Genomic DNA, 12,873 nt, shown 5'->3' with positions numbered 1-12,873 from the left:
AGCTTGTGCTGAAGTACGTCCTGCGGAGGCGAGCGCGCGAACCCATTCTTTCCAACGGCAAATGTGAATACAAATTAGCGTGTTATTGAGAACGCCAAGAAAAACATCATCCCACAAGTCCATTATGTTAATTGGAATTGCCCTTGCAATCGGGGCGGAGGGAGGGAGGGAGGGAGGGAGTAAGGGAGGGAAGGCTGATGAACGGCGAGTGTATGAATGCCGCCTCGGCCAACAACTGGCCCTTTTTGTTTACGGTGACCTTGTAATTAATCAGACGGGGGAAAATGTCTAGTCAGGAAATAAGAGCCCAAAGTAACGAGTGCAGAGGGAAAGAACAAAGAGCACTTGTCTCAAAAGGTTGGATGAAGAAATAGCACATGGACAATAAATAAGGCCTGAGAGCCAGAGCACAGTAGAAATGGATTGGAGAAATGTTCGAATGACAATAATAATAATAATTCAAAATAAACAAGGCGTTTCTAAATGGCTCATACAGGCCAAGTAGAACGTGACTGACATTTGTTTTGCAAATCTGGAATGGTTCTCACGATGGGCGCCCGCACGTCATTTTGTTCACTTTACTTCAAACAGTAAAACCGTAAAGCTTTTTGTGGACTTGTTTTAAATGAAATAGCGCGCGTCACAAAAAAAATTCTCATTCCTACCGATTGAACCTATCAGAGCGTCGCTATCGTGATCAATCCGTCCAATCAAAAGCATAGATTTGATGCCTGTGGCTCTGAATGTTCCTGGGTAAAAGCTGAACTCTTGATATATGCGAGGGAAATCCTAAGGGTTATTTCGTTTGCATATGAACAACATAAAAGCATTGCAGTACAACATTTGCATATCTACAATTCAGATTCACTGTTGCACTTATATAAATTAATGAGGTGGCTTACTGTGACCTTTACAATAGTGATGCTTCTCAGAGGGAGAAAGAAAATAGATACACGAGTTATATCAAATACGGCTTTTTTTCCGCTTGCTGGTCTTATCGTTGCCCTTAAGTGATGGTAGCCATTATTCAGTGAGTAGTTTAGATTTATTTTGGAAAGGCTAAAGATTTATTTCTGTGCCACAAAAAGTAGAATACAGCATTACTTTCTGGCAGAGTCATATTTCAAATGTGGGCAATGCAGTAAAGCACAATCTGATGCCTTACAGGAATTTATAATCAGCTGTGCAACACTGGCCATTGATCGATGGGGAACTGGGGGAGCTTTAGTCTATAATTCAACCAATGGATCTGACAGTGCAAAGTTTGCATATTCCACTTATTATCCCAGGATGCCAAAGGGAACTGTCTGCTGATTTCTTTTCTTACTCCCAAATGCATTAGCGCAAACCGGGAAAACGAAGCAAGTTGTCTCGTGAAAATAATCATCGAACTCCGTTGGAGCCATAATAAAAGATTGAGTTATCACAAATGTCAGGTGTCCAAATATGATGATCAACTGTCCGCCGATCAAACTGCTTAGTCAGCGCATGCTTTTATTTATTGCATCCCTCAAGGCTCTTTGAGAGTTTGGGAAGATGTCATTGCGGGCGGTCATTTGCTTTTGTGAAGTATTCCAGGTAGTTTTTCATGAGCAGGATGTTGGACTTTGATGAGGATGGCTGATGTCCCAGTACTTTATTAAATGACAATCCAAAAAAAATAAATAAATAAAAGGATTTACCCCAAAGCCAAGTTCCCACAGCTAACACCTTCTTCTGCCTTTGTGTGTGGTCCAGCAACTTTCCAAGTGACTTTTGGTCTCGTTTATTTTTTGTTTTTTTCCCAGCAGAACAACTATAATACACGTTGCTTTCCCGGTGTACTGGCACAGCCGGGGAAGTGCCTGGACGAAAGGCCGTCCAGGATTGTCGAACACGACCATCTGGTCGTCAAACATGCCAGAGGTGCGAGGTTACAATTTGGATAGATTTCAAAGTAGGTCCGATAAAGTGAAACGGAAAAATAGTCTGATGTCACGAGCAAAGTGGAAACGTTGTCGCAAATGGGCCTGAGCGACCGAGTACTTGCTGTTCTGGTTGGTGTCGCTTCCCGGATCAGACGACGGAGGCCTAACTTTCTGACAATGGGAGCTTTTGGCTGGCGTTGAAAAGCCTCATTTTCTCTGGCTGTGCCACTTCCATTGCGCCCATGACAGGAGTGAAGCAACATTCAGCCGCTTGGCAGCATCAGGGAGGCTGGCCAGCATGGAAAGAAAGGAATCGGAGCTAAGCCACTCATTTTGGTGAATGTGCTCGCTCCTTTTCTGCCCAGTTGCAAAATTGCATACGGCAGTCCGTCCGCAGAGATTAGAAGCGCTTTTATTAACAAGGTTCGTAAATTCATCCCCGGCCGGCCGGCCGGGTGTGCTAGAAATGTATTGCATTTATGTTCTTGTCTAGATCACGTTGAATTGTGCGCTCCATGCATGTTACGCCTTTCATCATTTGGGATGAAAGGTCCGCGCTGACAACTAGAAGCCGTCTTCATTTCCAGAAGTAAACTGGACTGCCTTTCCAACTTAAGCGGCTTCACTTCGTTTGTGCTTGAGTGGCAGACCGATGGGAACGCCATGTGCGGCCTTTCAAAAGCCGACTTGGAAGTTGTTCTAAATCCCTTCAATGAAGTTCATTGGCTAGCAAATTTCAAGAGGCATCACATGACACGACCGTTTTTACACGTTATTAGGAAGCAAGCAAATGTCCCTACAGTCTTAGATGGACAATAAATGTTCCGTCGTGCAAATGGAAAAGAAATGTTCAACGTCCCTGCAGTTAAGAAGAGCAGGAGGGCTAAAGAATGGCGACTGCTCTTCTCAATTATCACAGCGAGACCTGTGTTGGCACTTTTTCCGTGGCTGATCTCATTTGAGGAGGAGGCATTCGGAGAAGCCAGATGTCGGGCCAACATGGAGCCACATCAGCTAAAAATGTTCAAATTGCCTTGCTAGTTAAATAGACATTATTCAAGCCATTCAATTGGTGCTACTTGTTAAATATTATTTCCACGTTAAAAGAGTGATTTAGATCAGGGGGTGGTTCCCAAAGGTCGTTCCCACCTGCCACTTGTACAACTCTGCTCTAAAGTCTTGCAGGTGTAGTTCCCATTTCCAACAGACCTCCTATGAACTCAGCTTCAGGCTAAAATATTAGCTTGAGGATTGCAAGGTTGAAAAAAGCGCACGCGTGCACACGCGTCTGGCGCCCAACACCGCGAGCGAGCGAGCAAAGCAGGCTGACAAAATGGGGCTGCTCAGGCGAAATGATTTAGCCGCTTGAACAGGAGGATATGGCTGTGAGAGGCGCTATTTTTTTACACACAGGTGACAGCATCTCCAAAGATGTCAGCCAGACAAGGCAGATAGCGAGTGGAGCTCATTTTCTACCTCTGCATCCGGCTGTACTTTGCTGGCGGCTTTTTTTTTTTTTCTTACCTGCATCGTTCTAATAAAAGGTCTGGCAAAAATATTGCCGGCTGAGCCCTGTCATAAACCTGCGAGGGGGATAGCCAACAGTTACTGGCATGCCATCGTGCAAATTTAATGGCACTTCTCTCAAAATATAATGCAGCTTTAAATTCTAAGGTCATGTTGTTTCCTATGACCTCTGAGAAATCATTGACCAAAAGTCAAAGTGCAGATTTTGTACGGCAGCAAATTTGCTTTCTGTCACTGCTCTGAACTCTCTCTCTCTCTCTCGCTCTCTCTCTCTCCATTAGACACACGTTGCTTTACGACCACTGGGCAGCCCAAATGAGGTCTCAGATCTTGCGTTAACAGAACCAGTAAATGTCGGCGGCCTTTCGCAGCTGCAATCAACACCTGGTGGCAGACAGGATGGGAGCCAGCCCAGCCAGCCAGCCAGCCAGCCAGCCAGCCAGCCAGCCAGCCAGCCAGCCAGCAAGCTCTGGGAAAGCTGCCGCCGTTGCCGAGCATAACTTCTCATCCGAGCCAGTTGGACTGCCGGGCGAGCTCGCTTGGCACCATCTGATATGTTCAATGATTTGGCCGACATGATGACAACAGATCCTCATCTACATTCATGTGATTTAGATCCTCTTCTATTTGGAAGTGCTTGTTACTCACTTCACAGATGGCGGGGATGAGCCCGAACCGTTACACTTCAAAATGTGGAAGGAAAGACGTTGGAATTAGGATGCAATGGAGATTTCAGGGCGCTGTCTGTCTCGTGGTGCCTGGCTCGTCTGGGTCTAGTCTGGGTCTAGTCTGGGTCTAGTCTGGGTCTAGTCTGGGTCTAGTCTGGGTCTAGTCTGGGTCTAGTCTGGGTCTAGTCTGGGTCTAGTCTGGGTCTAGTCTGGGTCTAGTCTCGGTCTAGTCTCGGTCTAGTCTCGGTCTAGTATCTATCCAGAGCCTATCCAGTATGATGGATTATTTAGGGTTAGTCCTTATCATGTGAACTATTTCCAGCAAAGTCGGAAAAATAGCGCGCCTCAACTTGATGGCACCGTACTTCCTTGCGGTGTGGCTAATGACTAGTAACCTGCTTTTTATCCCTGTGCAACATCCGCCGTTTCCAACCTGCAGTGGCCTTTCTTTGGGCTCTGACACCTGTTTCTATGGCAACACTATCAACAGGGGACCAGGTTGGGGTCAGCAAGTGTCTCGAATTCTCTGCCTTCCTTCTTTGCTTAGGTCTCGACATTTACCTCTAGGTGTACCTGGCCACGGCAGAACATTTTCTTCCCCTTGTAGATTTTCTCACTCGATTGATTCGTGTCCGATCGGTTCTGTCTCAAGCGCGCGCAAGTCCAAACTCTTTCAGCGCCACCGACCGTGAGAAACGAGATGCGTTCGGACAGAGCTGAACGGATTTGTCGCTAATTCAGCAAGGCAGGTCGACTTTGAGTTCAGCACATGCAAATATGTTTTCAATTCAGCCAATTACCATAAGAATGAAATGACCAAATTTCATAATGGCTTTAGTGCATAGCCACGTCATTAAAAAGAAGTTGATTGTAAAATGAAAAGGACGCATGCAGGATTTGTGCAACTGGAACTAATTGGAAAGAGTTGGCGAATTAACACAATTGGGCATAATTAAGTCATGAATGCAGCTACGCAAGGAATTTTGGATTATTGGATAATGCACGGCTCCTAAGCTACAGTGCCTTAATTAAAAATAAGGACGGACGAGGCAGGACTTGGCTGCTCATCCGCAACTGCACAGAACATGGAGGAAATAAACCAATTGACGGGGAGTCGCCATGTTAAATGAAGTTTGGCTTCATGGGAAAAATGCTGACGGCGGGGTGTGGCTGGAAGGAAGGTGGCGTGCTGCCAGTTTTCGCAGTAACAGCAGTAAATCAATCCTCATCTGCCGGTGACACTCGGGATGGGCGAGCCAAGTGCATCACGTGCGCTTAAGTGTGCGGCATGCATTTGGAGATGGTTATGGATGTGTCAATTAGACGGTGGCATTTTCTCAACGAGGAATTGGATGTTGCGGCCCGGGCTCACCCGGTTTAATCCCGCTCCCTGCCGGACTGATTGAGTCGCACGCTTTGCTGGGGAGAATGCTAATTGTGGTCAGAGATCCATCCTGCCCGTGCGGCTCCACCTGGGCAAGGGTTGCCAGGTCAAAACCCAAATGATTTGGCGCTTTCGGAATCTCAATTGCACTCGGCTCAACTTGATTTTATTCCGAGAATGTGCGACTCGTAGGAAGTAGAGCCTCAAACAAAGGTTTGGGTCTTTTTCTTATTCTCATATTGCAGAGAAAAGAACTGTAAATATGGGCAGCGATTCTTCTTTTCAAAGTCAGATGACATTACACAGTGAAATTGCTCCACATAGTTATCGACTGACAGAAAGACAATTGTCAACATCGTCTATCGACTAATAGACTTGGAGACCTACGCTCACTCTAAAGATGCTACATGGACAGTGGCTTACAAGCACTTCTCGAGTACTATGAGAAGAATGACATGACCAATTGGAAACAAACAATATCCCCAAAATGCCAGGAGGACACATCGTAAGAGCTCATGTGGATCATTAGCCAGCCACGCATTTTGATGATCTATCAGTGTCAAGACAAAGTTGTTGTGGTGGTGACACCACTGCCCCGCTGCCCAATGTCTGGCCAATAAAAACACAACACTGACATTCCCCGAGGACCTTAACGATCCAAAGACTAACACAATTGGGCACGTGAAAGAAAAGAATAGAACACACACACACAAGAGATTATTGATCTCTGTCACATCAATCAATAGACTGGAAACTAGCCTCTAAGCAAGGCAAAATTAGAACATTGATGGTTTGTTAGTTCATGCAGACAATGCTGACAGCTGGCACACACACACACACACACGCGCACGCACGCACGAATTGACCGATACAAAGCCACAAACAAGGAGTTCTTGTCTTTTTTTTTTCCTTTTTAATTATGTCTGGCACCGGACAAGTTGCTGGCAGAGTGGTGGCTGTCTGACAGCACAACAACAACAGAAAGTGAGACTGGAGCATGGCAACAAGCAAACATTCAGGCCCAAAGGAATAAACCTTGTGAACCTTACAATTTGCGCCGCAGGGTGAAAGCAGGAAGAGATTGTAAAATATCAGTGACTGAAGCGAGCCGTTTTGGGCCCAAAAGAATTCTGGAGTCAGAGTGAGCGATGTGGCCATTTGCGTCGCCTGTCTGGCTGGCTGGCTGGCTGGCTGGCTGGGCAGAGAAGCCACGGACGGCGCCGGACGGGGAAGTGCGAGGACCACAAGACTGACACTTTCCAAACTGTAATGTATGTTAGGGTGTTTTATACATGATCGTACTTCCTTCTGCATGGGAGGACAAATATGGAGGGGGGGGTGAAATTGTCAATGCAGGCTCTTCCATATTCAGCTAATGTGTGACTTTATCTAATTTCAGGCCCGGTTGCAACTGGCTTCTTTACGAGCCATGCGTTCCAGCAGAAATAACATTTATCCAATTTGTTTAATGCCGCTGTGCTCTCCTTGCATGCGTGCTGACGTCTTGTGAGTAGAGAGGGAGGGAATAAAACCACACTTGGAAATCAATCGATTCAATTGAATCCATTTTTTTTGTCAGATAATATAACTGATTGGATATCTAAGATCGAAGAAGTGTTCAATCTTTCTTTCCCCTTCTCTGTGTCATTGATGTATAAAACGCTTTGGTCAAGAACAGCGACCTTCCTCATGGTGTTTTTTTCCTTCTTTCTTCACCTCACGCTGGACCACTAATTAGAGGTGAGGTGTGCAGAATACGCAAGAACCTTGCTTGGTTGTTTTCAAAGTGAATATTTTCGTCTCAGCATGGCGTCCTTTTGTTGTCGACCTTTAGCGCAAAGGCAGTTTTGTTCAAGCTGCGCAATTGTGCCGACGAGCACTGAGAATGCAAACATTCAAAGCGGCTGGCCGCCTACCTCCCTCCCTCCCTCCCTCCCTCCCTCCCTCAAATGTCGTACAATGAGGCTGAAAGGAGCAAAAGAGGCAGTATTGGAGCTTATCGAGAAGAACACAGCGCTCTTTTTGGTTTTGCAAATAGAGAAAGAGCAGGTGCTTGGAAAACACTGAGTTGCTTGGAACAGAAATGAATCTTTGCACATTTGAAACATAAATATTCATTTCATTTGAAAAGAGATGGTCAGTGAAGGAAATATTTGATGTGACAGCAAGATTTAGCGACTGGACTTAAAACTTGAGTTGTGACCTCACTCGACTTGCTGGATTTGACTTGGGACTGACTTGAGCTTGCAAATTGAAATGTCACTCTATCAAATACGGTCGCAGAGTAAAACGATAGAAAAACATATACAGCAATTTGACATGATCTATCATCAAAGTAAATCCTAGACCTCGGACTTGTGATGAAACTGTATGGTTGCCAATAGAAAACATGATCACTCTTCGTGATTAAAAGTATGACCAATGTCAGACTCTTTTCAAAGAGTTGAAGAGAAAAAAAGGGCCTGAAAAATAATTTGACCACATAGAAGAGACGAGGACAGATTTTTTTTTGTTACTCCTGCTGAAGGTGAGCTATGGTTATAACATCTTTAAAAGCAAACAGATTGCATTTCTGTAAATCATCATTATTGAATGATTTTCTGGTTCATTATTTGTGAGGGACACTTCTAAATATTCCAAATCCACACACTGCTCCAATGTTTATGACGTTCTCTATAATTACTGATTTGACATTATTATGAAGACTACCGTAATTTTCGGACTATGAATCGCACCGGAGTATAAGTCGCGCCAGCCATAAAATGCCCAAAAAAGTGAAAATAAACATATATATGGAAAAAAACGCGACTTGTAGTCCGAAAATTACGGTATTTGAATGTATAAACGCCGGCAATATTTATTGATGCTAAAATATTGAATCCCAACTCAAATTCAGAATTCAAGATTCCAGCACCCAAAAGAAGATGAACTAACATCAATGATCAACTGCGTCTACTTTTTGATGACATGCATCAAAGCAATGATCATCTCGGATGCTGTCAGATAGAAAATGACGCGAGTCAACAATGCGCGCAACATCAATAAGTCAAACCACCACTGGCGATTTAAGTGGAATCGACTTCTGCTCATTTCCCAAATTACCCGTATCTGACTGGCACGTCGCTGCAGGGGCAACAGGAAGAGTGGCGTTCATCTGCACGCACACACGCACGCACCCACGCACTCCATTTCCCCATTTCTCTGCGGGGGGGAATCAATGACGTCTGCTTAATTATTGGGGGGATTTAATCAGCGCCAGCAGTACTTACTGCCATGTGACCTAGTAGCTGTCATTGGCCTTCCAATGGTACAGCGCTTTTGCGCCCACCACAATCAAGAGTGAGAGCTCTTGGCTTGTTCAAGGTTAGGGGGAGAAATAGTGTTGAAAAGTATTCGTTATTTCCTTATTCATCGTCAGAAACTCTCAATCTGATAACTAAGTAGCATTGTTTTTTTTTCACGGCAAGCCACATTGACAAACCAATTTGTCGATGAACGATCATAAACAAACTACAGGCAACTGCAAACGCAACTTCTGCACTGCACCTTTTCTCTCTCTTTATAACCCATTCCAGTCATTTACAAAGCACTCAAATGATTCTATTGTTGCACAAAGGGAAAGCAAAGCAAAGCAAAGGTGAAAAAAGCCAAGGGATTTGGAACAGAAAGTAGCCCATGTGAACCTCGGATTGGATAAGTTCAACAAAAGCTAACATTTTCCACCGACAACAGAATCATAAATAGCTTGACATTTTCTCTTTTTTGCCATAGCCTGGAAGAGAAGGTCAAGATGGAAACTAGTCATCGGTGTCTTTATTAAAAGCTGAAAGTCAAGACCGACTGACTGACTGACTGACTGACTGACTGACTGACATGAGCATTATTCTCTTCTTTAAAGATGATTTCTAAATCTTAACATCACTCCTCAATCATTTCTCTTTGCAATCTTCTGATTTGGAGCATGTAGCTAACAATTCAAAGCAAAAAAAAAAACGGCTTGTCCCTCCAAAAACGGGTCCTTGTATCTCAACATACTACAACTGAGAAAATAGGAACCTCTTTTTACAGCAAAATGAGCATAAAGTCAATAGTCACCAATGCAATCCAGTATTCTCTCTACTCAGAACATGAACTTACAAAATGCAATTCCGTGTTAGAGTCGTGCCGTGCATTCAATTTCAAGTTAGTCAATATCAAGGTCAGATAGGCTGTGGAGCCGCCGTGCACTTATTGTATAAACAGAACCAAAGCATATTTACCCGCCGGCTAAAGGCGTCTCCTGGGGCCTGTGAATTTCCTTCACCGATGACCTGGAGGGAGGGGGCTTCACCACCTGAACTTTCTGCTCTCTACTTCACAGTAGGAGAGAGAAAAAGCACAGAGGTTGAGGTCATTTCAAATGCCTTCCTTCCTTCCGTCCTTCCTTCCTCCCTCCCTTCCTTCCTCATCGGATGGACGCAATCCCACATTTCAACTACAAGCCCGCGGTCTCACCCACCGAGGGATTTATGCCGCACGGTAAACAACTGGAAAAAGCACACATCTGAAGAAGCCTTAGAAGGATAAGGAAGACCTTTACAGACTATTTCTCAGCCCAGTTGCTCAGGTGGGTAGGAAAATCGAAAGCAGGATGAGGGCGGGAGGGAGGGAGGATGTTGCGTGGAGTGGCAGCGGGAGAAGACAAACAGGGAGGAAAGGAAGACCAGAAATGTTATGCGCCACTTAAAGTGGAAGGACTGCAGTTTGGATTCGAGCGACTTGCCTTAATGAGGACCATTAACGCTGCTTGCCCAGATTCCCTAAACGCTGGGGAGGACGGGAAGATGGCGGCTAAAAATAAAACATCTCATGCAAATCCCGGATTCATGAGGCGGGCGCTTGTATGGGGGGGGGGGGGGGGTCATTTCGCAGGCCGGCACCAGACAGTAATGCAACAGTACAACCTGGGCCGAGCCTGGAAATTGGGGAAAAAACGTGCCTACAACGGGGCCTTGACTTGACAGTCCTTCCAAATGATTGTTTCCCATTGTAATGAATGAATCCGTTCCAGGCTCCCTACAAATCCCGCCCCCTAAAAATGTGATGTCATTTTTAATAGGAAACCACATCCCCATTAACATTAAACAAGCTACGCCAATATTTACACCTATGAGAATAGCTTTTAGACGATTGCAAATGATTTTTCTGCCCCTTTGCTTGAGCTACTATCTGCGGGGAGTGCAATGGATCGAGTCGACTAAGAGTTTGAAATGCCGTCCACAATATGGTACAACACGGGCATTTTGCCTCAAAGGAACAGAAGGCAGAGAAAAATCTCAACTGTCAAACTCTGCTCTCCTCCGCATAGTTCTTTTTTTCCAACAGCCAGTTCACATTTGAAGATCCTCTAAGGCTTTCCTCTCTTCACTCAATGTTCAGCCGGGCTTCCCACAACAGCCAAGAGTGCCGTCCCGCTTGTGTGATTCAACGGACAAGTATAGTCCACGTTTGTCGAATTTACAGCATTGGGCCAAACAAGGCAATGGCCACTCTTCCTTTGTCAGCATGTCAATTGGTTTTCTTTCTCTAGTGGGAAAAAGACAACTGGTACTGCACACGCTACGGCGTGAGAGCGCTGCCATGACACCAGCGTCATGGCTACATTGATTTTTCTTTTTTCTTAAGAAGCACTCAGGGAAAGGGAATTTATTGTTTGGGCAACATCAGAGAGCATGGCCCATGTTTTCCGGTTTCTCAACGCAGCTTCCTTGGAATAAGAGCATCTGATGGACGATGCTAACGAAAGCAAGCCAGGTCGACATTTAACGCTCTCCCTCGGGGTAAGTCATGACGGCGCCATAGTTAGCGCAATTAACACCAAACACAGGAAAGGCAGCCATTTTTCGGAATTGATGTCAATTAGAAATGAGCGTCCGAAAAGCACAGCGGTCGTGTTCAATTCCCCGCAACCTGGCAAATGGATTTGAAAACAAACGTGGCGCTAATGCACGAGCAGCAGCCGAGTGGGCAAAGGTTAAAACAAATGCCACCTGCGCAATTGACACCAATACTTTGCATTTGGGATTCGAGCACTCTGCTGAGGCTCTCGCAGGCTGCTTTATATGATCCAAAAAGAAAAACAACAACCAACCAACCCTAACAACAAACTAACTCTTGAGCTTTCATTCCAGCCATTTGAAGAACACAGTAAGTCAAACATCACCTTTTGTGAAACAATAATTGCCTCCCACTTTTTTTGTCAAGTGTATATTCCAACTTAAATTCACAGCTCCAGGCAGCCAGCCATAGAAGAAAACTAGCCGATCCATCCATCACGGTTCAAAGGCAACACTCGACCGAGTGGGAGTCATCGCCAAAATAACCATTGGGAACTCAAGTGCGGTGGGTGACTCATAATAGAAGGCGAGCGGAGCAATGTTCACTGTTGCCAGTCTTCACCTTTGGACCAATCACAGCTGACTTTAGACACATTGAATTGAAATGCTACTGTCGCATCCAATTCCATTTCCAACTCATCGTACGAAGGATTTTTTGGGCTCCGGCACAACAGTAAGCTTAGAGCTACTGCTCTTCTTTGATGGTTTTTCCCGCATCCTGGACCCACTGTGGTAGTGTAGCCCCTCACAGGTTGGTTTTGGTACGTCAAGGGAAAACCTGGGTTCGTTTCGTCGGTGGCGATATGGTGCTCACGGTATGCCTGTGTTGCTGAAATCACTTTTGAAAGCGAGTATGTGTGTGAAATTCATGACACTTGTCAGGATTGGAGAGTGAAGTGGCTGGCAAATTCACTACTCAAAGGGAAACGCAAGAGAGAAAGCTAGCTGGATGATGCCACTGTCGCACGAGAGGGAGGGAGGGAGGGAGGGAGGCCAGAAATAAAACTCACTGTGATGCATCCCAACAAGATCAAATGGGGAAGAAAAGGATAGTGAGAGAAATTCACTTCTGGGTATTCTTACCAAAAGAAAGTCAACTTGTAGGGTTTTTTTTTGTGCAGTGAGACTCTCAGTCCCCATCACACTGTTTTCATCCTTAGGCTTGCACATCAGCGCCACATCCTGATGCCGATGTGTCCGGCTTTTCTTTTCTTTGACAAATTAAAGCAAGTCCATAGATGGCAATAACCTTCACAGGACGGTGCGGAAGGGAGACGGCCACGGGGGTTTGGACAGGGAGCGGGACACATGCAGATGGATGGCCGAGAATATCGGGCACGGCGGGGCGTTTACAAATTGTACAATGGGATGGATGTTCCCTCGGCGATTAGCGTGAGAAATGGCCCACGCGCCAACAGAAATGAAAAAAGTCTTTTTCCTAACGAGTCGGAGCGTTTGGAACTTTGCTTTGTCGGACGTCTCTTGCTAAGCATTTCATCATATGATAATGG

General features: G+C 45.3%; 1 protein-coding gene across 1 annotated transcript in view; it reads right to left on the bottom strand.

Moving 5' to 3' along the window:
- Positions 1-10,069, bottom strand: part of tnr (tenascin R (restrictin, janusin)) — a 60,064-nt gene extending 49,995 nt beyond the window's left edge. The window contains exon 1 of the mRNA XM_061296159.1: positions 9,746-10,069. The gene's annotated coding sequence lies outside the window, so the exon portion shown is untranslated. The remainder of the gene's footprint in view (positions 1-9,745) is intronic.
- Positions 10,070-12,873: the final 2,804 nt, after the last annotated feature.

Source organism: Syngnathus typhle, linkage group LG13 (genome assembly GCF_033458585.1).
Source record: "Syngnathus typhle isolate RoL2023-S1 ecotype Sweden linkage group LG13, RoL_Styp_1.0, whole genome shotgun sequence".
Lineage (NCBI taxonomy): Eukaryota > Metazoa > Chordata > Actinopteri > Syngnathiformes > Syngnathidae > Syngnathus > Syngnathus typhle.
The sequence above is the reverse complement of the archived record's forward strand: the minus strand, read 5'-3'. Positions and strand labels throughout refer to the sequence as shown.